We start from the raw sequence: 26,049 nt of genomic DNA, 5'->3' as shown, positions 1-26,049 counted from the left end.
CTTATTCCATTTTGATTTTGTGACCCAATCTCGGGTGATGCTGAAACTCGTAGTATTGGCTAGTACAATGTTGTTAACTATCAAATGTCCCTCACTACTCCTCATGGGATCAAACTATCTATTTTTTTAGCTTTGAGTGGTTGGTTAGGTAAACCTTAGCCCCAAGATCCTCCCATCCCATTGATCACTCAAGCATTCTTAGGCACATCGAACCAAATTGTCCCTAAGAGTCACTCAATGCCATAGGGCAACGATCTTTGATCGAGCATATCTTGAAGATCGTGCAAAGTATGGATACAATTCTAGGTGCTATAGGACCATGTTATAGAGACCTATAATAACCTATCTTTCTTTTTGGAGATCTTATTTCATTTTGATTTTGTAACCCCATCTCGGGTGATGCTAAAACTTGTAGTGTTGGCTAGTACAAAGTTGTCAACTGTTGAATCTCCCTTACCGTTCCTTGTGGGATCAAACTATCTATTTTATTAGCTTTGGGTGGCTAGGTAAACCTTAGCGCCAAGCTCCTCCTATCCTATTGAGGGCTTGAATGTTCTTAGGCATGCTGAACCAAATCATCCCTAAGAGTTGCTAAATGTCATAGGGTAGCTATCTTTGATGGGGCATATCTTGGAGCTTGTGAAAAGTATGGATGTGATTCTATTTGCTATAGGACTATGTTGTAAAGACCTATAGTAACCTCTCTCACTTTTTGGAGATCTTATTTCCTTTTAATTTTGAGACCCCATCTTGGGTGATGCTAAAATTTGTAATGTTGGCTAGTACAAAGTTGCCAACTGCCGAGTCTCTCCCACCTTTCATCTTGGGATCGAATTGTCTATTTTGTTAGCTTTGGGTGGCTAGGTAAAAACTAGGCCCAAGATCTTCCCATACTTTTGAGAACTTGAACATTCTCAGGCATGCTAGACTAAATCATTTCTAAGAGTCACTAGATGCCATAGGGTAGTGATCTTTGACAGTGGCAACTGGATATGTCATCTCATCCAATGATGGAGACTCATCATAGAAGGTAAAGGGGTGATCATACACCTAATTTTTAACATGTTATTTTTTTATGGTAATAAGGAAATCCTTTTTTGTAAGGTCAAGGAGATTGAGGTCACCTATAAACCCAAGTTGCCTTAGTCCTAATGATTTTTCTTTTTTTGTTATTTTTGTTAATAAGTTGACTCAATAAGTTTTTTGAGAGGCATTACAACTTATATAGATCCTATGTGTTACCAAAACTACTTGGTTAAGTTCTAGGAAGAATTAGTGCAAAAATTGCATTTTGCAATAAAAGTTGCTAAAAACTTTTTGATAATTTTAGCATTTTTTAAAAAAATATTGAAATTAACCTTGTAACCAATCAATCCAATTGGTAATTGGTTGGAATGGATGTAAGATGATGAAAATAATCTCTATGAATTTAGAGGAGGCATAAGGTGTTGGTGATATTAATTTTTTTTAATATGGTAAGGAATCATTGCTGATGTTAAACTTTTATATAGGATCATTTAGTTATTGTCAAATATCATTACTTCCTAGTTGGAACAAAAAACTCGTACTTTGTTAGTATGAAACACCACTTTAGCTACATGTTATCACTTAATGGAGTTAATGGAAGATGTTAAGAATCTTCTTGGGTGTCTTAATAGCCATTTCATGGGTTTGAAACATAATCACTTCCCTTTGTGAGGAGTTGTCCAAAAATCAGCAAATTACATGTTGTTTCAAAGAAAATATAGTCATAGAATGTTGGAAGATTGTTTTCACTCATAGGATGTTGAAGAATATCTTGGAAGGATGGAATATATGACAAATTGAAGTTTTTGAGATATGTATTAGGTGTTCCTTGAAGTGTCTAAGGTGTTAGTTTGAAGCAAGAAGTTGATTATGATCCATTTCTCAAATTTGCTCATTTTTCCCTTGTTGCTTTCGAAGTCTTGAATAGGGAAAGTGATCAAGTAGTTTTGTGAAGTTGGGTAGAAGTTTGTTCAATGTTGTAACCAAGTTGGAAAGAGTCTTTGTAGACACTTAGAAAGGTGGGAAAGTTAATTTTTCCTTAAATGTGTTCTTGTTGGGAATTCACTAGCTTTTAGCATGAGCACTCTGCATAAATTTGGATGTAAATTACATTAAAATGAAATACACATTTAATGTACTTAAAAAATAAAAAATAAAAACAAGATATATATTATAATTACCAATAATGTCATATATGAACAAACATATAATATATTATGATAACCAATAATGTCATACATTAACAAACATATAATATATTATGATTACCAACAATGTCATACATGAATAGACATATCATATATTAACCAATAATGTCATAAGTCTAATAATGTCATGCATCAAATATATGGCATGCATCAAATATAAAATATCATATATACATCAAATGTATATCGAATTTGTCCACTAACATAAAATCCAATTTATATGTCCACTAATGCCTATACATGTGTATCTATCTTTATATCTTCTCCTTCCCATGAGGGGAAGGAAACAAATCCCTAGAGGTCTTTAGTCGTCGTGTGGAGGGAGATAATGGGGATGATGGCGTCTTCCTCACACACTCACTTATCCTCTTGTTTAGGCTCTTCTCTAACTCGAGCTGATACAAAAAAAGTAGATATGAATCAATAATTATTATACATTAAAATCAAATAAATATACACATAATTATTTATTTTCTTACCACCATCAAATATTCACTTTGTACATCCACCTCAAAGGCTCGCAGATGATCGACTATAATAAGGCCCTATCACAATTCAATCAATATAATCACTTATAAATAACATTTAAAATTTTAATATTAACTATTTTAAACAACAACTAAAACCAAGAAAATTCTTTCATACCTCGGTCAATGGCTTTATACTAGCCATCATTATAGCAACTCCACAATCGATGGATTGGCGAAGATGAGGAGTCTCAAATGTCAACAATTACATGTCATATAATACAATTTACATGTAACATGAAACATGGAACAAATATAATCAAATGAATTAAATTATCATGAAACAAATGTACCTCTACGAAGCTCATATCATGCCTAGGCTCAAAGTCCCTTGTGAATATCGATGGTCTAGTGGAGAATTCATGCACATGCATAAATTTTTTTTGTCAATCCTTCATATGATTACTTAATAAATATATATTAATTTAAATGATTAAATTGACACATACATCTCGAGGGGACCAAAAATGGGGCTAAGAAATCTATATTAAGGCTAGCAACACTCTTACCCTGAATTTTGAACAATGTCAGTACATGCTAATAATTAGTCATTCACTACACATATGAAATGTGATCAAGATAGTTTATTATAATTGTAATTCACCTGTGTGTCAATGCCAAATGTGTTAGTTAGGAAATCATCAATGACTAGCCCATCATCCATATAGTCTCTAGCATGACTACCAAATGTGCATAAGGATCCACATGATGTGCACATGTGACCAAAACACACAGAAGGCTCCTCCTCAACTAATGGATTGGTGAAACAAATGAGGGTTTGCCTTAAAGCATTGATTGTCCCCATAGTGTTGGTCTCTACATTTTCCTTCACAATTGAGGGAATAATCACATGCTCATCTTGTGGCTTGACAATAGGTGCCCTAACTATATTAGAGTCATGATGTGCCCTCAGCCTCTCAAATGATGACCCCCCACAACTATCCTGAGATTCTAATATATCAAAACAAACCTCATGATTATTGTAGGGAGAGGCATCAAAGACCATCCACCATCTGTCCCAAAAGTTATTTCTAATGCCATCATGTATGCACCAATGGATGGGAAACCTTTTAGTTGTATGTTTAACAATATCTTGCTCTCCAAGCTTTTTAAATAGTGCACAAATTCTATCTTTTTCTATTTCTTTTTTTTTAACATCTTTATACGATAATTTGTTTGCATAATATTTTCTCTGTTCATCCTTCTTAACATGCCAAATATCCAACTGACTACTAATTGAAGCTACATGGGTCATAATGGACTCAAGGGAGGATGCCAATTGTGGTCTCATTGGATTGGTTTTCCCACAAGCTTTCAACCTACCAATGAGTACTTCTAATTCATTTTTCCCTCTTTCTATTTTATTCATTATGTTGTCTTGGGTGCCAAGAGGAGGTCTTCCAATTAGTGGAGGTTGCAGAATTTCTCGTTCCTATTTTGAAGAGTTTTGATTTTCATCTTGTGGAGGATTTTGATTTGGATCTTATGGAGGGTTTTCATTTTGATTTTATTGATCTAGCTGGGGATTTGGTAGTTCATTATTCACATTTCTTGATAAGAAAACAATTGCAATCTAAATAAATAAACAAATTTAAAGCAAAATTGAAAACCTACAAAACAATGTAAAAACATATAAAACAATGCAAAAACAAGAGTAGAAAACATACTACATGGTCTCGATCTTGATCTTTGATGATGAGGAGGCATTTTGAGGAGGCATGTGACAAAATTCTTCAATTTTTTCAATCTGCATGCACACTATTGAGGAGAATCAATGCAAAATCCAAAAAGAATAAAATGGACCGCAGGTTTGCAGCCCATATATAATTTTTTTACTTTTCCAAAGCATGTATGTGCTACAGCGCATACACACTTTGGAATTTTTTTTTAAAAAAAATCATGTATCATGTTTTTGGCACCACAACTTGGTGCACATACCCTATAATAATGCCACACAAAATGGCCAAAGAGTATCCTTGACCTATTTTTAGGAGCCATCTAGGCAACTGTGTTGCTAGGAAAATGTGGTAGAGCTTCCTCAACACACCTCTCTCTTTCCTCCCATGACCCTCCCACATCCACAAATATCATTTCCCCACCCTTCAAAGAAACCACCTCCATCTTCTTCTTCATCCCTTCCCACCATCTGTTATATGATGATGTTGATGATGTGACATCCCTCTCCTTTAACAACACCCATAGCTTTACCCCACCTGCCAGACTGGGTCACTCCTTGAGCTGCCCATTCTCATCCACATGCACAAATTTTGACTCACTCTAAAAAATACTCTACTCATCACCTCTACATCTGGGTAAATTTCATCACTCATTCTCTACAATGTAAGAAAGACACTCAAATTAAGAACACGATGAGCATAACCTCTAAAATAAACTCCTCAGTTAAGCACAAGAGAATGTGAATAACAGGAAAATTACCTCTCTTCTACAGTCCATAAGTGCTAAGGAGTAATGCTCCTTCACATGTTCCCATCACTCTTTCAACTTAGGGATTTTGTCTGTATCCACCACCATCAATCCCTTCACCTTGGCTAATGTATCAATGATATTTTCCTCTAATTGAGAACATTTTGAAGCCCTCATAGCAATTAGTGAACTCAAACATTTGAAATCACTAGATAGGCTCTTTAATGCATTGCATCCATGCATGCTCACATATTCTAAATGCTTCAAATGACCAAAATTTTGAGGTAGATTCATGAGCTTCTTACACTTTCGCAATACCAAAAGTTTTAGAGAAGTGAGGCTTCCCAAACTTTCTGGTAACAAAGATAATTGTGTACATTTCACTAAATATAGTTTCAACAATCCATCTAAATTGTCAAAATTGTGTGGAAGGCTCTTTAAGTTGCAACACAATTTTAAATCTAAGTTTTATAAAGAGGAAAAATTACCAAAACTATTTGGAAGGCTTCCCAAGCTAGAACAAGAATTTAAATCCAAATATCCTAAAGAAGGTCCAAACATACAAAATTATTTGGAAGACTCCCCAAGCTGTAAAAAGAGCTTAAATACAAGTTTTCTAAACAAGACAAACTACCAAAACTTTCTAGAAGGCTCCCCAAGTTGGAACAACAGATTAAATACAAATATTTTAGAAAAGATAAGCTACCAAAACTTTCTAGAAGGCTCCCCAAGCTAGAATTGATGCAGAGCCACACCTTGGAAAACTCAGGAGGAAAAAACTCACTCAACTGAGTTGCTTCAAGGGGCATCTACAACCTTCAGGATCACACACGATATATTATAACCACCCATTGTGATTTCAACCAACTGTTTTTATCATTATTATTATTATGAAAACACAACTAGAGATAACCTAGACTCAACTCATAAGACACCTATAACCATCCACTAGATTCAATAAACAAAACTTTGAAAATAAATCCCCCAAAATTTCTTCTTGCTGCCTCTCGATAGACCTGCACTCAGACATGAATAACTTTTGAACCAAACAAGATTTACTCAATCCAACTATTGAGATTTGGTGTAACTAGGTTTTATAAAACATATAATTTTTTTAGAGAAATCAAATTGTTCAAACCCGAGATATTGACCCCGCATCAGAGTACATTTTTCTGCAAAACATTGCTTCTTGCTATCTCTAGATAGACCTGTGAATAGACATGTATAACTTTTGAACTAGACAATATTTTCTCAATCCAACCTTTGATATTTTGCATAACTAGGTACAAAACAACATATAAAAATTTGAGAGAAATCTAATAGTTCAAATCTGAGATATTGACCCCGCATCAGAGTACATTTTTCTGCAAAACATTTCTTCTTGCTGTCTCTAGATAGACCTGTGAACAGACATGTATAACTTTTGAACTAGATCAAAACTCTTCGATCCCTCTGGTGAAGATGGGCATAATTACGCCTATAATAACATATCCAAAGCTCATGAAAATCCAACAGTGCATATGGGAAATATTACCCACGCACTGAGATTAATTTTTTGCAAACATACCGAATTCGACCCAAAACTAAAAATTTTGAATCTTCTGCAAACTATCAACTTGTTTCCAATGAGAAGATAAGAAAAAGCCATTCAAAACTCAGACCATCGAAAACTTGCACAAAGACAAAATGAAAAAACATTTCATATCTCTCCAAATTCGATTACTTCTCTTACATAGCCGACTGGCTTTATTTAAAACTGACTCTCTTTTTCTAATTAAAGGATGTGAAATGTTTTCTTTCTATCTAGAAAAGAAAAACGTCTTCTATCCAAAAAAAGGATAAGAATCTGAAACGTTCTTTTCCTACCAATATTAGACAATCTAAATCAGGAATATTCCAAAAAACTACCTACTACCTATTATTGGATTCTGAAAATCATTAAACACTCCACCTACGAATTAAAAACTATTCTAATTTAAGATCCACACACATGGTCCTAGGTGGCTATATCTGGAGAGCTTATCGAAATGCTACTCTAGGTATGCCACCACATGTAGGACGTTATTACAAACTTCAAAAACTAAAAGCATTTAAAACATAACATTAAATTTCCTATTACATTTTCAACAATGTTGCCTCCTATAGCGTTTCTCTTCTCTACCACTGCAGCAAGAACAATAGCTAATATCCAAATTTTATAAACAAGACAAACTATCAAAACTATTTGGAAGGCTCCCCAAGCTGGAACAAGACCTTAAATTCAACTCTTTAAAAAAAAAAGATTACTAATGCTTTTAGGAAGGCTATTAAACCCACTACAGTGTTGCAATGTTAGACAATTCAAAAATTGACCTTGGTAAAGTGCAGTGATAAGATTAGTTAATCTAACACCTTCTATATATACATATCTCAATGAAGACGAGATGGTGGCTACAAACTACAAAAAATATTTCATTGTTTCAAGTTAGCAATGTTTTGAAAAATTTATTAAAATTATTTTGTTTTTCTAGAAATAATATGATAAATCAGGTAGAAGTTGTAGATCTCGCCTCAAGGATGTCAAAATCTTTGGAGTCTATGTTAGGGACATTGGAATCCTCGGAGTCTATTTCAGAGAAGTAGGAACCTTTTTGATTTCTCAAAATGATTTCTAATAATCTTGGATGTTTACTTGCATCCATCCATGGGTAATTATTATGATTCTAGATGTTAAACAGTCTTAGATTTTCAAAGGCTCCTCTGCATTCTCTATTTACTATTCTTGTATATCTTGTCAAGATCAAAATTCTTAAAGATCTCTTCATTATATTCAAATGATGTGCTTCCAGCTCAAATGATTCATGAAGAGCGATCCCCTTTATTTTCTTTATGCTCTGCAACTCAAAAGTACAATCAAATGTAGAGCACTAATTGATCTTTAAAATATTTCCCATAACTATTTTATAAAGTTATATGCCAAAATAAATACCTCTACATCTTGGAGAGCATCAATGAGAGGTTGTAAGTCAGTGATTCTCTCCCCATCTCTTGACAACATTCTCCCTCGTGCTTTCACTATATCATGAACATTCACCTCATCATAGTTTGTGACGTTTACAAGCGCAACCCTTTCTAGCTCATCAAACTCTGTTGCCCCAACACTAAAGACCACCTACTATTGCCCCCAATTCAAAAAGAAGAAGACAATGTCAATAAATTCCTCTTTCCAAGAGGCATCCAAGCGATTATAAACAATGTCAAGAAATGTCTCATTGTACTCCTGTCCAAATCCTCTTTGTATTTTCTACTTCAATTGTGTAACTGTACATCAAGAAGCTCAAATTTGATAAAGAAAATAGTTTTTTGAATTAGAATAACCATATATCCTACATATGTGTGTGCTAAATTGCTTCAATATCTTCTATAGTAAACCAACACTAGAATTGAGAGAAGTTGCCACCTGATTTGTCTTGGCAAGATGAGCGATTGATTGCATGTTTTCCTTGTCAATGGAAATTAAGAGCTACTCCATCAAATATGTAAGAAATAAGTTCATTAATGTGATCCATATCTTCCACTTGGATCACATTATCAACTATAGCTTGATAGTGTACTTGATCAGGAGCAAAGCATGAATAGCAGCAGCAAGTGTTGCCCATTTTTCATAGGTGAGAGGACGTAATAGTTGATTGTGTACCAATTTTTGTGATTTTTGTTATGATCCTTTGATGTAATTATTGTTACAATACAACCTATTGATCGAGCAAAAAAATATTGACTTTTATGTATTTATTTATCAATATTTAAGAGACATTAAATCATTACAAATTTATGAAGCATATATCATTGATTTACTAAATCAATGAGAAGTTCTCCATAGGGTACATTATTTATGTACTTCACAACAAAAAATATAAAATGTTAGTTTTCAAAAATAAAATTACTCCTTACACAATATAAAGAGACAAGTAGAAAATATTATATGTGATCACTTTTACAAAACAAATATTGAAACATATGGACAAGAGAGAACTCATAATTTTCTTTTATAAGTATTAACTGATGTGTCCTTTTGTAACTTCCAATACCATTACAGATATAATTATATAAATCAATGTCCAACTATTAGTCTTCCACAAGTAAACTTGAAGTACATGCATTAAAAATATGGAGTGGTGTGAGCTCATCAATCTACTAAAATCAAATATCGAATGCAACATATTAAATTTTTTACTCAATCATATCAAACAACTAATGCAACAAATTCATATTTAACTCATTGAAACCACTACATCAATTGACATTCAATCAAAATGCATACTACGGGTGCCATGGATCAACCAAATTTAACACATTGAAACCACTACATCAATTGATAACCAATCAAAATGTAGATAGAGAATGCCACAGATTAACCAATTTCCAAAATCCAAATCATAATGTATATTTTTAGAAAAAAGACACCGAAGAAAGCACTTTGCAAAATTCAAATTCAAATTAATATAGCATTTGGTGAAAGAGATATTTTACAATTGCAATTACAATCTCTATGACCACAAAAGACTTGCATTAACATTTTTTGTAGCATTCTCTATGAGCTTATTAAGATTTTGTATCAGCATTCTCTGTGGGCACTCTTGTATGTGTCGATCTCTTTCAATTTTTAAAGAACACAAGTATGACAATGGGATTTTTTTCTAGTTTTGCATGAATAAATAGGTGTTTTCTTCTAGAAATTACACTTAGCTCTATCTCAGGGAAAGTGACATTTACTAGTACTGTTGACCACTATCTTCCAGTTTCAGTTTCCAAGATATGACCTGAGGGAAGTTGTGTATTTGCATGAATAAATAGGTGTTTTCTTCTAGAAATTACACTTAGCTCTGTCTCAGGACAAGTGACATTTACTAGTACTGTTGACCACTATCTTCCAATTTCAGTTTCTAAGATATGACCTAAGGGAAGCTGTGTAAATGAGATTTGAACAAGATATGACTTCAAGTAAAACATATTTATGTGCAAAAAAGAGGAGATCCACGGTCTTTAATAGATGTATGTACTCAAGTTACAAAGGCAAAAGAATAAGGGCATTGACCTGCGCTTCCACATTTGTTTGTCCCGTACTAATAACAAATATAAGAAAAATCATGGAATAGAAGAGAATCATTTAGATTAAAATATAAGCTATTCAAAAATTCATAATTTTTTTCTCTCATTCACATTGTCATCAACAAAATGGATTGTGTTGAATAATTAAACAAACATCCTAGATCTGGGGATTTCACCTCTATGGCTAGATGTAAAGGATACTGACTAGGCCACTGATTCTACTACTACTGCTGCTAATGATGGTTGGATTGTTCCCAGCCTACCCCCAATCCCAAAGATGATTGTGGTTTTCATGATCGTGACAAGCCACCTACCTCAGTAGGCACTACTTTAGCTATCCGAGGTTGTGCTTTATATTTTTTTTTTTGATGAATAGTTTATGATTCTAGCTTCGCTCGTGTGAACTCTCATAGGGTGATCTTGTATCCCTGGGGCCTTTTTTGTGAATTTTAAACTTAGTATATTATTTATTAATAGAAAAGGACTATTCATTAAAAAAAAACTTCTTTTGAAAAATAAAAAAACTAGACAATGTAAGAAAATTCCACACATAGACTAAAAATAATTGAAGCTCATTATTATTATCGATGCTTCCTTTCAAATGGGTTGTTGACATGTCAGTCCTCATTCTCCTCTCCTCGCCTTATGTTACCTCGTTTGGCTCTTGATTCCTTCTTTTATTATTGATGAGGACAACATCCCTTATAGTTGCATACATCCAAGTGTTCTAGTGGATACATTTGAGTCATCAAACTTTTTAAATGTGTATTTTTGGGATCTTATTTCTAGTTCAAATCTTTTTAATGCCATCAACATATCTCAATAAAAAAATGTGTTATTAGGTTAGGGGACTATCATAGAACATTAGTGATACAATCTAGAATAACATAAGCATATCCAACCAGTTTTGTGTCTCCCAAATTAAAATAGATTCTTAGAGTTATGATTAAGAAAAATTTTCATCAAAAAATGGATAATGATTGTCATGTGCCCAATTTCTTTAATGTAATAGTTTAATTGAATTAATTAAATAACACACCCCAAAATTTAAATAATATAAAAGGACCTTTAATTAGTTACTTTAATTAATTAATATGGGCCCAAGTTAATGTTTGTATTTGTGGTTCTAATTGATTTAATATATCTTAGACTTATTTTAATTTTTAGTTTCCGTTGGTAAGTGTTGTCGTCGGCTATCTTTGTATAACCTCATAAAGGTTTCCCCAACAATTATTTAAGCACAGCTTGTAGGTAGTAGTTGGAGCCATTTTGGATTATTTTCTTTGTACTGCAAATTCTAGTTAGGATTATCTATTCTTTGTCATTTTGGATGTGAGAGATCTTCCCTACTTGACTTGTGTAGTTTCGATGGGAATAAAACCTCACCCTATTCTATTGTCTATAATATTTTGCTTGGATCTAGAAAATTGGAGAACCATCTTTGTATGTGAGTATAAATTAGAGAATATTGATATTCAATATCTATTCATGCTTGTAATTTACTTGATGGTGTTGTATTCTAATATTACATGTATATGAGTTTGTATTCTCTTTCCAATACAATACCTTGCATACTCCTCCATCCATTCGTACTCCTCGATCCATCTAATGTACTACCACCCTCCATCCATACTTCCTAAACATCTATAGTACTACCTCCTTCAATGCGTACTCCTCCCTCCATTCGTACCTCCCCCTCCATCTGTCATACCACCCCTTCCATTTGTACTCCTCCCTCCATCTATCATTCATACTACCCCCACCATTTGTACTCCTCCCTCCATCCATCATTCATACTACCCCCTCCATACTACTCCATACACTTCTATATTCTGCATTTCAACTTCCAACTTCCATCTTGCAAATTCCATCTTCTAGCTTCCATTTGCCACCTTACTTCTAACTTTGATCTTGCAATTTCTGTCTCCCAACTTCCATCTTCCATTTGCCAACTTCAATCTGCCATCTTCCATATCCATCTCCCATCTACCATCTTCCATCTGTCGTCTTTCATCTATGAACTTCCATTCACCAACTTCCATCTACCAGCTTCCATCTCCCAAACTTCCATCTTCCATTTTCAAACTTCCATTTTCCACCTTCCCACACCATCTTCCATCCTGGCCAATTCCTATACAACATTCCATTCCTTTGTACAGGCATATCCATTCCACCCTATGACATCCTACTCCACCATACAGATTAAACATTTCCCCCTTTAGACTTGGACAAATGGTAAAGTTTGTAAAAGGAACATTATAATGGTATTAGAGTTTGTGATCTTGTCAGCCTATTGTGATGATTGAGAGATTTTGGTATTTGGATCACACTATGGTGCTAGATAGCGATGGAGAGTGGTGGTTGAAAACACTAAAAAATATTAGTAAAGAGCTCAACGAGGGTATTGATCTTCCATTAGATATATTGGAAGTTTGTTTGTATCAAGTGAACCAATTACCTTCAAGATTTATACAGAGAATCCTCTTGTTGATTAAGGAGGCTGTAAGCCAACCTAGACTTTTGAGACACCATGACAAGGATAAAAGATTGGTAGCTGCAGCATGTCTTAGTGAGGTCTTGAGAATTTTGGCTCTTAAAGCATTGTATGATGATAACACCATGATAAAGATATTGCAATTGATCTTTGATAGCTTTCAGAGTCTCAATGACTTCAGTAGTGACCCTTTTGGTAGGAGATCTACAATATTGGAGAATTGTGAAAATGTCAAAGTAACCTTCTCTTAGATCTTGAATTGAAAATTTTGGTCCATAATATGTTTCATCACTTCTTGGTCACCATCAAGGAAGATCATGATACTAAGATTTCAGTTTCTATGGAGAGTCTTATGATTTCGTGGATTGAAGAGATGGATGAGATATCCCAACCCATCACATCTATGTTATGGGCTATTCATAATATAAAATGTATCCCCTCTATAGAAGCATATAGATTGGTTAGTAATGTTTTCAAGCATTGTGAAGAAAAACTAATATCTCATTTGCACAAGTGGGAGAAAATGAATGATAATGATAAGGGTGATGCTTTACACGAGGAGAATGAAGATAGGATTATAGGGCCACTCCAAAAGGATTTGTTAAATATTTCTACTACACCAACATGGGGACAACACCAAAAAAATGAAGAGGTTTCTTGCACAAAACTTGTGAAGACATGATCAGATCAACTTGTGCCCATCATCAAAGTTGTGTCCATCATAGAAGTTATACCTATTTTCGAGGCTCTGTGTCTATCATAGAAGCTATGTCCATCATTGTGGTCTTGTCCATCATTGAGGTTGTATGTCTATCATCTTCGTTGTGTCTTTCACCATTGTGTTCATCATCATCATGTCCATCACTGATATTGAGTCTGTGTTCATCATCGAGTTTGTGTCTATCACCCTCATTGTGTTTGTCACCATTGTGTCCATCACTATCATGTCCATCACCAATGTCAAAATTGTGTCTATTATCAAGTTTTTGTCTGACACCAACATCAAGTTTGTGTCTATCACTATTGTCATGTCTATCACTATCGTATATGTCATCGAAATCAAGTTTATGTCTATTACCATTGTGTCCACAATTGACACTGAGTTTGTTTCCCTCATTGTGTCTGTCACCATCACGTTCATCACCAACATCAAATTTGTGTCAGTCATTGAATTTGTGTCTATCACCAACACTGAGTCCATCATCCAGTTCATGTCTATCACTTTTGTTGTGTTTTTCACCATTGTATCCGTCACCAACATCGAGTTCATGTCCATTACTGTCATGTTCATTACCAATGCCAAGTTTGTGTCCCTCGTCAAGTTCATATCTGTCACTATTGTCATGTCTGTCACCAACGTTGAGTTCATGTTTATCATTGAGTTTGTGTATATTATCATCGTATCCATCACTAACACCAAGTTTGTGTCCCTCATCAAGTTTGTATCCATCACCACCATGTCTATTACTAACACCAAGTCCATATCCATCATCGAGTTCATGTCCATCATCAAGTTCATGTCTATTATAGCTATGTCCATCATTGGTGCTGAGTTCATATCCCTCGTCAAGTTTTTATCCAATGTGTCCATCAATAACACCAAGTCTGTGTTCATTGTTGAGTTTATGTCTGTCACCATCATTGTGCCTGTTGTTGTCACCATTTCCATATATGTCATTGTCATTGTATTAGTTGCCATGTCTAACACCGTCATCATTGTCATGAGTGTTATTTTCATTGTGTTTATTTTCATCATTGTAGCCTTGTCTATTTCCAAGTCAATCATCATGTTCATCATCATCGTTGCATCTATCAACCTCATTATGTCTATCACCCATGTCAAGTCTATGTCCATCATCAAGGGTGTATCCATCACTATAGTTGTATCCATCGATGATATCGTGGTTGTGTCTTTCATCATTGTGTGTCCATCATTATGGTTGCATCAGTCATAAAAGCTAAGTTTGTTTCCATTGAGACATTTTTCACTATCAAGGCTCCATCCATCATCAAGGCTTCAACCGAGGTTTTGTGTGCCATTGAGGTTTTATCTGCAACTAAATGATTTTTTTCTGCTAAGGTACTCTCTATTAAGGTTTTTTGTGCCAAGGTTCCCTTTATTGAGTTACTCTTTTCTGAGGCTACTATCATTGTGACACCCTTCACCAAAGCTCATGTCACCAAGGTTCTCATAGTCGAGCCCCCTTCATCAGCATTCTCACCACTGAAGCTCCCTTGATCAAGGTTTAGTCTATCAAGAATATAATAGTGATTGTTGTGGTTGTGTCAGTGGGTATGTTTGTGCTAGCATCAATGTCTGTGTGTATGACCATACCCAAGGAGATTTTTGAACACAATGACATGAAAGATTTCATGAATTAGTGTCATTGGAATCCTGGTGAAAACTATGACAATATTTATATAAAAGTGGCACAATAGATGCTTAATGATAGTGGTGTGCAAGGGAGGTTTGATGACAATTCACTCATTTCACCTATGTGTTTGGTTTGGTTTGGTTTGGGATCTTGGTGACTTATGATACGGTAATGTTTATATTAGAGTGGCATAGTGAAATTTTGATAGCAATGTGGAGCTACGAAGAGTTGATGTCATTTCGCTTGTCTTGCCTACACATTTGATTTGGGACCCTAGAGCTATTGGTTTTTTGTCAGATTACAGATTGCTTGAGGGCAAGAAATCTTTGGGCAACGAGGATTTGTCATGTCCCCAATATATATATTTTAAATGACAGTGGGGTGCAAGGGAGGTTTGATGAAAATTCACTCATTTTGCCTATGTATTTGGTTTGGGATCTTGGTGACTCAGGATATGACAATGTTTATATCAGAGTGGCACAGTGAAAGTTTGATAGCAATGTGGAGCTACAAATAATTGATGTCATTTCACTTGTCTTGCCTGCTCATTTGATTTGGGAACCTGGAGCTATTGGTGTTTCATTAGATTATAGATTGCTTGAGGGCAAGAATTCTTTGGCTAGCAAGGATTTGTCATGTGTCCAATTTTTTAATGTAATAATTAAATTTAATTAATTAATTAATTGGTCCCATAATTTAAATAATATAAAAGGACCTTTAATTAGTTACTTTAATTAATTAAAATGAGCCCAAGTTAATATTTGTATTTGTGGTTCCAATTGATTTAATATATCTCAGCCCTATTTTAATTTTTAGTTTCCATTGGTAAGTGTTGTCGTTGGCTATCTTTGTACACCCTCATAAAGGTTTCCCTGATGGGTATTTAAGCACAACTTGTAGGTAGTAGGTGGAGGCATTTTGGATTATTTTCTTTGCACTATGAATTCTCATTGGGATTCTCTGTTCTTCATCATTTCGGAAGTGAAAGATCTTCCCTACTTGACTTGTGTGGTTTTGGTGGGATTCAACCCTCACCCTATTTCGTGGCCTATAATAGTTTGATTGGATCTGGCAAATTGGAGCACCATCTTTGTCTATGAGTATAAATTAGAGAATATTGGTATTCAATATCTATTCATGCTTGTCATTTACTTGATGGTATTGTATTCTAATATTACTTGTATAGGAGTTTGTATTCTCTTTCCAATATAATACCCTACATACTCCTCCATCCATTTGATGTACTACCTCCCTCCATCCATACTCCTCCCTCCATTCGTACTCCTCCCTCCTTCTACCATACTACCTCCCTCTATCCGTACTCCTGCATCCATCCATACTTCCTCAACATCTGTCATGCTACCTCCTTCCATCCATACTCCTCCATCCTTTTGTACCTCCCCCTCCATCTGCCATACTACCCCCTTCATTTGTACTCCTCCCTCCATCTATCATTTATACTACCCCCACCATTTGTACTCTTCCCTCTATTTTTCATTTACACCAGCCCCCTCCATACTCCTCCATACACTTCCATATTTTGCATTTCAACTTCCAACTTCCATCTGCCAACTTCCATCTACCATCTTCCATCTCCATCTCCCATTTTCCATCTTCCATCCATCATCTTCCATCTGTGAACTTCCATCAACCAACTTCCATCTACCATCTTCCATCTCTCAAAATTCCATCTTCCATCTACAAACTTCCATTCACCATCTTCCCACACCATCTTCCATCCTACCCAATTCTTGTACGACATTCCATTCCTTTGTACAAGAATATCCATTCCACCCTATGACATCCTACTCCACCATATGGATTAAACATTTCCCCCTTTAGACTTGGACAAATAGTAAGGTTCGTAAAAGGAACATTACAATGACCTCTCCAACTTAACAACAAGTTTAGTCGTGTAATAAATCTTTTTTTGATGTATTAAAAGACACTTAGAAAGGTAAAATGTGTAATTCATTATTAATCTAATTTTTCATCAACAGTGGAGATTAAGATTCAAATAATTTACTTGTTATATATGATTGACTATTGATGATTGACTATTAGCATCTAGGTTAAACAAAATGAATGAATATAATTGGAAGAGGAATATATTGTAAGATAGCTACATAAAATTAGAACTTCATGTACTATTTTTTTATTTTTTTCAATTTTCTTTTCTCCACACAAAAAAAGAAGGAAATTCTATCAATTTACTAAGGTCAATGTGTATTGTTTATACAACTTCTTGCATGTGGGTGACCTTGATCATCACACACACATAAGATTGCATATGATATACTCTCTTTACTTAAACTATTATAATTTTATTTTTCTATTTTAAAGCTGAAAACTTGTTATAATTTTTTTTTTAAATTTCTAAATGAGGTATGTGAATCTTACTTTCTTGCTTAAAATATTAGATTTTTCATTTTTTCATTTTTAAACTAAAAACTTGATATAAGGTTTTTTTTTTTTAAAATGGGGCATTTGAATCTTGACAACCATTTATATTTGAAGTGAGATGTTATTTGCTTATTTTTTGTCACTTAATTACAATCCCACAAATCATGCACTGATGACAATGACAATTAGGTAACTTCTAATATATGGTACTAATAATTTAATTTCTTTTCCTTCATGTGTGAACCTTTATTCAATAAATTTCTCAAACAAGTGTTGTACAAATCACCCAAAAATGGTCATCTAGACTACAAGCCCCCTATCTAGTTTTTTTAATATTAATTTATCCATTACTTTGCTATTTATTCAATTATAACTTATGGTTTGGCCACCTTATCTTAAGTCTTTTATTTAATTGGAGGAACTTGCTCCCTTTTAATTAAATAAAATCCCCAAAATCCCACTTATCCTAGGTTTGTGTATGACAAACATTATTCATATTTTAAAAATAAAAGAAAAGACATTTTTGTCTCACATGAGGTGTAGACTTTCCAAGGTGGGTCAAATCTTTAGTTTTCTCCGCATACCTTTTCCTTGTTAAACATATGCATTGTCATTGCGTAGGTGAGATCCTTGTGCACATGAATCACTCAAGACTCATTCTCTACCCTTGATTTTGCCTCTTAATCGCTACCATCCATTTCTCTTTAAAAAGATGCTCTCTCCTCACTCTCTAATCTCTTACACACTTATTTTATTCTTATGTTGTGGGTTTTCTTAGTGATTTTTGAGCATTTGGAGCATTCTTGCATTCTATCTTAGTCTTCATTTTGCTTGTAGCATAGCATACTTTGTAGCTTAGATTTCCTTTATGCTCTAGCTTAGATCACATAGCTTAACCAAGTGGTATTGTAACTCTTCATACTTGTTAGATTACTCTTGCATGTCATTTAGAATAGCTTACATTTGCATTACACTTCATTGATTCTTATATATTGGCATTCCTGCCTCTACTCTTTAAATCTCCCATTTTGTGGTGCACCTTGTAAGGAATGCCATAGCTAGGTTCATTTGATAGCCACAATATCATATCTCTTATACATCATAGAAAGGAAGCTATAGGATGCCTCTTGAAACAATCTTCATCATGGGTATTCTCAAGTATAAGGGTCTATAGAAGTGTGTGCACACTTTTGAGATACATTTTTGGCACCCATCATGGGGCTCAAACCAACTTCTAGCTCTACAATTTTGATTAACCATATTTTTCTTATTTTTTTGTTTACAGATGAAATAATTCTTTTGCATATCATTTCAAAAATTCCTCACTCTGTTTCAACACTTAGGCAAGTTTCTACTATGTGTTTGAATACTAAAATAATGCTTTTGATTAGTCTTTTAGCACATTTAATTAGTTCTATAGCACTTTCACATAATTTCTAGTTTTCTTCTTTATTACTGTGACAATTTTTTTGTTTGTATGGTTTTAGCACATTCATTGGTTCCTACAATGCATTTGATCATTTATGTAGTGCATTTGAGCACTTTTTGTAGTGCATTTTAGCATTTTAGTAGTAGCACATTTTCTTATTTCTCCAGTACATTTGAATATTATTGTAGCACATTTTCTTATTTCTATAATGTATTTACTTTGCATATTGCCCTCTTTCCTTTGCAAGGTGTTTTGGTGTTTTTATAGGTGTATTAGCACATTTGCAAATTTGTGTAGCATGTTTTTCATCTCTTGCAGTGCATTTGCATGTTCCTATAGCACATTTGTATCTTTCTATAGTGCATTTGCATATTTCTATAACACATTTGCACATAAGTATTTTAATCAACTTTCTTATCATTTTGCATATTTTATGGCACTTTTTCTCTTTGTTTTAGTGCATTTGCACTCTATTTGAGCACTTTTGGTTCTTCTTGTAGTGCTTTTTTCTACTTTCTACAATGCTTTTGAGGCTTTTCGTAGCACTCTTATCTATTTCTATAGTGCATTTGCATAGAAATGTTTAGGAAACTTTCTCATCATTTTGAAACACTTATGCATTGTATTTATATGTATTTGCACTTTATTTCAATGCTTTTACTCTTTTTTGTAGTGCTTATACCCCTTTCTTTAACACTTTTGAGGCTTTTTGTAGCGCTTTTACCCTGTTGTGCATTCTTAGAATCAGATTGATCTTATTTTATTTTATTTTGATTATATGATTATTTTGAAGAAATAAAAATAGGCTCCACTCTGGAAGCCATAACTTTCACATCCATACTCCAATTGACTCCATTCAAAATGCATTGGAAAGATATTGAAGAGATCAACATTATGATACTAAAATAATAGTAGGAAATCAATACTTTATTTGCCATTGTAATGTCCCTTGCTCAAAAAAAAGAGGTAGTGGATAAATGATGGTATGTCAAACATTTAGTGAATACAGGGGAATATATGAACTAGGGTGTATATATGGCGAAGAGGACCGTAGTATGGTGGTTGGTAGTGGAATATCAAAATTAAAGTATGAAGGGAATGGAAATGTATGAATTATGAAATGTGGAATATGCAAATGTATGGAGGAGTACAAGGGGGTGGGTAGTACATGTAATAGATGGAGGGAGGAGTAAAAATAGAGGAGGTAGTATGGTAGATAGAGGGGGAGGTACAGATGGAGGGAGGAGTATGGATGGAAGGAGGTAGTATGGAAGATGTTGGGGGGAAGTATGGATAGATGGAGGAGTGTAGATGGAGGGAGGTAGTACAGTAGATGGAGGAGGAGTATGGATGGAGGGAAGTAGTATGACAGATGGAGGGAGGAGTACGAATGGAGGGAGGTAGTATGGAAGATGGAGGGAGGAGTATGGATGGAGGGAGGTAGTATGATAGATGGAGGGAAGAGTAAAGATGGAGGAAGGTAGCATCATAGATGGAGGGAGGAGTATGGATGGAGGTTAGTAGATGGAAGTTGGCAAATGGAAGTTGGCAGATGGAAGATGACGGATGGAAGATAGCAGATAGAAAATAGAGATGGAAGTTGTAAGATGGACGATGGTGGAAGGAGTACAAGGATAATAGAGTGATGGAGGAAGAAGTACATGTTAGGATAAACCACAGACAGAAATAAAAAACTACATGCAAATATAACCAATAACAGAAAATAATAGAACACACAAAAATGAACACAAGTCACCACAATCTAACAATCTCCCACTTGGGGACTGATCAGGCTCCACACTAAACAACAATCTCCCACTTGGAGACTGATCCTGTAGCAATACAACTACCACATGGGGCTCCCACTGGATCAAACCATCCTGGACTCTACTATTCTTTTATTCATGTTCAGTCTAAAAGACCAACCGAAGCTGAAGAGGAGTTCAACTTCTCCCTTGTTACAACCTTTGTCAACATATCTGCTGGATTGTCATTGGTATGTATCTTCTCCAGCTTTAATTGTCCATCCGCCAAAACTGACCGAATGAAATGGTACCGCAACTGTATGTGTTTGGTCTTAGAATGCAAAGCTGAATTCTTAGCAAGATGAATGGCACTCTGACTATTTGTGAACAAATAATTATCTTTCTGAGGATGTCCCAATTCTTCCAATAAGAACTGAAGCCATATCATCTCCTTGGCTGCCTCTGTAGCAGCAACATACTCTGCCTCTGTAGTGGAGAGAGCATTAATCTTCTATAACCTAGAAACCCAGCTCACGGCTGCCCCACCAACAGTAAAGACATAACCTGTAGTACTCCGCCTGGTATCAATATCCCCAGCCAAATCTGAGTCAACATAGCCCTGTAAATCAGTAGTAGAGCCCCCAAAGTGTAAACACTTATTGGATGTTCCTCTCAAATATCTGAGAATCCACTTGACAGCATTCCAATGCTCAAATCCTGGATGACTCATATACCTGCTAACAACTCCCACTACATGTGCAATATCTGGCCTAGTGCATACCATAGCATACATCAAACTTCCTACAGCTAAAGCATAGGGTACCTTGGACATCTTATCCTCCTCTTCCTGTGTCTTGGGACACATCTCCTTAGTCAATTTCAAATGACTAGTAAAGGTGTGTTGATAGCTTTAGCATTCTCCATAGAGAAACGTTGCAACACCTTCTCAACATAATCAGCTTGAGATAGCGTCAATGTTCTGTTCTTCCTATCTCTACAAATCTTCATACCAAGGATTTGTTTTGCTGCCCCCAAATCCTTCATAGCAAATGCATGTGCTAACTAGCATTTTAGCCCCTTAATATGATGCATGTTAGACCCAACTATAAGCATATCATCAACATATAGACATAAAATAATGTAGCTATCATCATCCAACCTCTTAAAATAAACACAGTAATCTGAATGACACCTGTCATATCCATGCTCATGCATAAAACTATCAAATTTTAGATACCATTGCTGAGGTGCTTACTTCAGGCCATATTAACTTTTCTTCAATTTGCACACTAAGTTCTCCTTACCTTTGACCTCAAAACCCTGTGGCTGAGCCATATATATTTCTTCATCCAAATCACCATGAAGAAAGGCTGTTTTAACATCCATCTGCTCTAAATGCAAATCTTCAGTAGCCACAAGACTTAAAATAGTACGAATAGAAGTCATTTTAATAACAGGAGAAAATATCTCATCAAAATCAATTCCCTTTTTCTGTGCAAATCCTTTTACAACTAACCTGGCCTTAAATCTTTTCTTACCTCCTTCCTCTTCTTTCAACCTGTAAACCCATTTATTTTGTAAAGCCTTTTTACCTGCAGGAAACTTGCACAAATCCCATGTCTTATTTTTCAGCAAAGAGTCCATTTCATCTTTCATTGCAGACTCCTACTGAATCTTAGTATCCACCTGCACAGCTTCGTCATAACTTTCAGGTTCACCAGCATCAGTAAGTAAAATAGAATACAAAGAGGGAGAAAACCTTTGTGGAGGTCTAATTGGCCTTGTTGACCGTCTAACATTCACTGGTGTGTGTGGTATTTGTTGTTGCAGTTGTTGCACATCATGAGGAATGGCTGGAACATCAACTTTTGGAGTATCATCCAGCACTACATAATCATCTTCTTTCTTCTCATGTTGCTGCAACAGATCTTTGTACAACACTTTCTCATTGAATATGACATCCCGACTTCTAATAATTTTAAGATTTTCAAAATCTCAAAGCCTATAACCAAATTCATTAATGTCATATCCAACAAAGACACATTTCTTTGATTTAGCTTCTAGCTTGGTTCTATTTTCAGAGTCTATATGAGCAAAAGCTTCACAACCGAAGGTCTTGAGAAAAGAATAACTCACCTTCTTACCAGTCCATGCTTCCTCTGGAATACCACAGCCCAAAGGAGTAGAGGGACCTCTATTAATCAAATATACTACAGTATTGACAGTCTCCGCCCACATGTGTAAGGGCAACCCAGCATGCAACCTCATGCTCCTTGCGCGCTCCATTATAGTCCTGTTCATGCGTTCAACCACTCCATTTTCCTGTGGAGTCCTTGGAACAGTTTTTTGTCTACGAATACCATTAGTGGAGCAATAATCTTCAAATTCATGACTGCAATACTCACCACCATTATCAGATCTGAGACATTTTAATTTCTTACCAGTCTCATTTTCAACCAAGCATTTCCATTTCTTAAAAGTTTGAAATACATCAGATTTATGTCTAAGGAAATAAACCCATACTTTTCTAGTTGCATCATCAATAAATGTAACATAATAATGAGAGCCACCAAGGGAAGATACCTGAGCCAGTCCCCATACATTTGTATGCACAAGCTCTAATTTCTCCTTTTTGTTTTCCTTCCCTGTCTTTACAAAACTCACTCTTTTTTGTTTTCCATACACACAACTTTCATAGAAATCCATATTCACACATTTTAGACCTGGTAAAACTTTCCTTGAATGAAGTACTTTCATACCTTTCTCACTCATGTGCCCAAGTCTATTGTGCCACAACGCTGTATCAGAATCTACAGCAACTATTTGTTCTCCCTGCTCAACTGCAGTAATTGTTCCTGAATATTCATTTTTCTCTGAAACAATCAAAGTAGAAGGAACAATATGACCTGTACAAAGATATAAGGTGCCTACTTTCACACCTTTTGCTACTACAAGGGAACCTTTTGAAACCTTCCAATTTTTATCATTAAAAGTAACTACACAACCCTCATCACCGAGTTGCCCTGCTGAAATTAAATTCCTACTCAGCTTTGGAACATGTCTTACCTCATGTAGTAGCCAATGATTCCCATTCTGCAACTTAATCTTAATTTTTCCCTTTCCAACAATCTGACAGGGTTCATTATCCCCCAAATAAACAAGCCCAAAATCCTCTTGGACATAATCAATGAAATAACCTCTATGAGGTGTAGCATGAAAAGAAGCACCAGAATCTAAAACCCATGAATCATCAACACTCTCTAAAGACAGAAGCAAAGCATCCTCTTCGGATTTGTTACTTACCACATTTGCCTCTTTGTCTCCATCTGATTTATCTCCTTAATTTTTCTTTCGAGTCCAGCAATCTTTCTTTTTGTGCCCTGGTTTCCCACAGTACTAGCAATCATTTGGTCCTCTCGATTGAGACCTCCTCCCCTTTGACTTTCCTCTTGATTTCTCACGATTTCTAGAGTTACTTCCTCTTTCAGTCGTTCTGCCCCTACTTTGTGCATTTAAAGCACTTCCTGATGTAGATCCACCTGAGGATTTTCTACGAGTTTCCTCACTTAAAATAACACCGATCACATCATCATATTTTAGGGTACTTGATCCAGGAACAGAATTACTCACCGCCATTACCAAGCCATTCCAGCTTTCAGGCAAAGAACACAAAATCAAAAGAGCCCTAATTTCTTCATCAAAATTGATACCCACAGAAGATAATTGACTAGTAATAGTATTAAACTCATTTAAATGATCTGCAACAGATCCACCTTCTGCCATTTTCATATTAAATAAACACTTCATGAGAAATACCTTATTTGAAGCGGAGGGATTTTCATACAGTGTCGCTAGGGTTTTCATCAAATCTTCTGTCATCTTTGCTTTTGTAATATTAAATGCCACCGATGGTGTCAAGCATAACCGAATGCTTCTGAGTGCCTTTCTGTCCAAAAGATCCCATTCAGCCTCTGACATAGTTCCCTGATTCTTGGCTTTTCCTTCCAACGGCTTCCATAAATCCTTCTGATATAAATAGTCTTCCATTTGCATCTTCCATAACTGGAAGTTCTGCCCATTAAACCTATCAACCCTCAGCTTACCCTCATCTGCCATTGCTCCCACTCAACCGTGAGACTCCCACTTAACCGTGAGACTTTCCTGTAGAGGATAACTGAAAAACAACTAGGCTCTGATACCACTTGTTAGGATAAACCACAGACAGAAATAAAAAACTACATGCAAATATAACCAATAACAGAAAATAATAGAACACACAGAAATGAACACAAGGCACCAAGATTTAACGTGGTTCACCCAATCCCTGGGCTACGTCCACCAAACAGCAAGTCCGATCTTATTACAATCCAGTGATTACAACCTGATTACAATCCGTAATCCCTTACAGCTCAATACCGCTACAAGAACCAATTTTGTATCACCACATATAAAAAATACCCAACCCTAAGCCCTTTTTATACAAGTATTAAACCGCTTTAGGGTTATAACATGTCGTCCATATGTCGGCCATAATATATCGGCTACCATGTCGGCTACTTCCAAAAAAAAAAAATTTTGGGGCGATGCCCCGAACCTCACTATTTATGAAGTATGTACAATACTTTCCTAATCAATCACCACAATCTAACAGTGCAGAGGGGTGGACAGAGGAGTGTAGAGAGACCTAAATGGATGAGTACAGAGGAAGAGTATGCAGCGTCTTTTATTGGAAAGAGAATAAAAAATCATATACAAGTAATATTAGAATACAACACCATCAAGTAAAGGTAAAGCATGAATATATATTGAATATCAATATTCTTCAATTAATACTCACAAACAAAGATGGTGCTTCGATTTTCCAAATTTGAGCAAAGTATTATAGTCGACAGAATAGAGTGAGGATTGAATCCCACTGAAACTGAAAAGCCAAGTAGGGAAGATCTTTCACTTCTAGAATGGTGAACAAAAGAGAAGTCCAATAGGAATTCTCAATACAAAAAAAAAAATCCAAATCACATACCAACTACTATCTACAAGTCGTGCTTAAATGCCTGTCAAAGAAACCTTTTCGAAGGTGTACAAAAATAGCCAATGACAACACTTACCAATGGAAACTAAAAATTAAAATAGGTCAGAGTTATTATATCAATGGAAACCACAAATATAAAAATTAACTAGGGCCCATATTGATTAATTAGAGTAACTAACTAAAGGTCCTTTTATATTATTTAAATTTTGGGACCAGTTAATTAATTAATTAAATCAAATTATTACATTAAAAAAGTTGGGGACATGATAGCAATCCCTTATAATTAATCATGTTCTAA

This window comes from Cupressus sempervirens, chromosome 9, assembly GCF_028749045.1.
Source record: "Cupressus sempervirens isolate cs-2001-9-10 chromosome 9, ASM2874904v1, whole genome shotgun sequence".
NCBI classification, from domain to species: Eukaryota; Viridiplantae; Streptophyta; class Pinopsida; order Cupressales; family Cupressaceae; genus Cupressus; species Cupressus sempervirens.
This window is presented reverse-complemented; position numbering follows the sequence as displayed.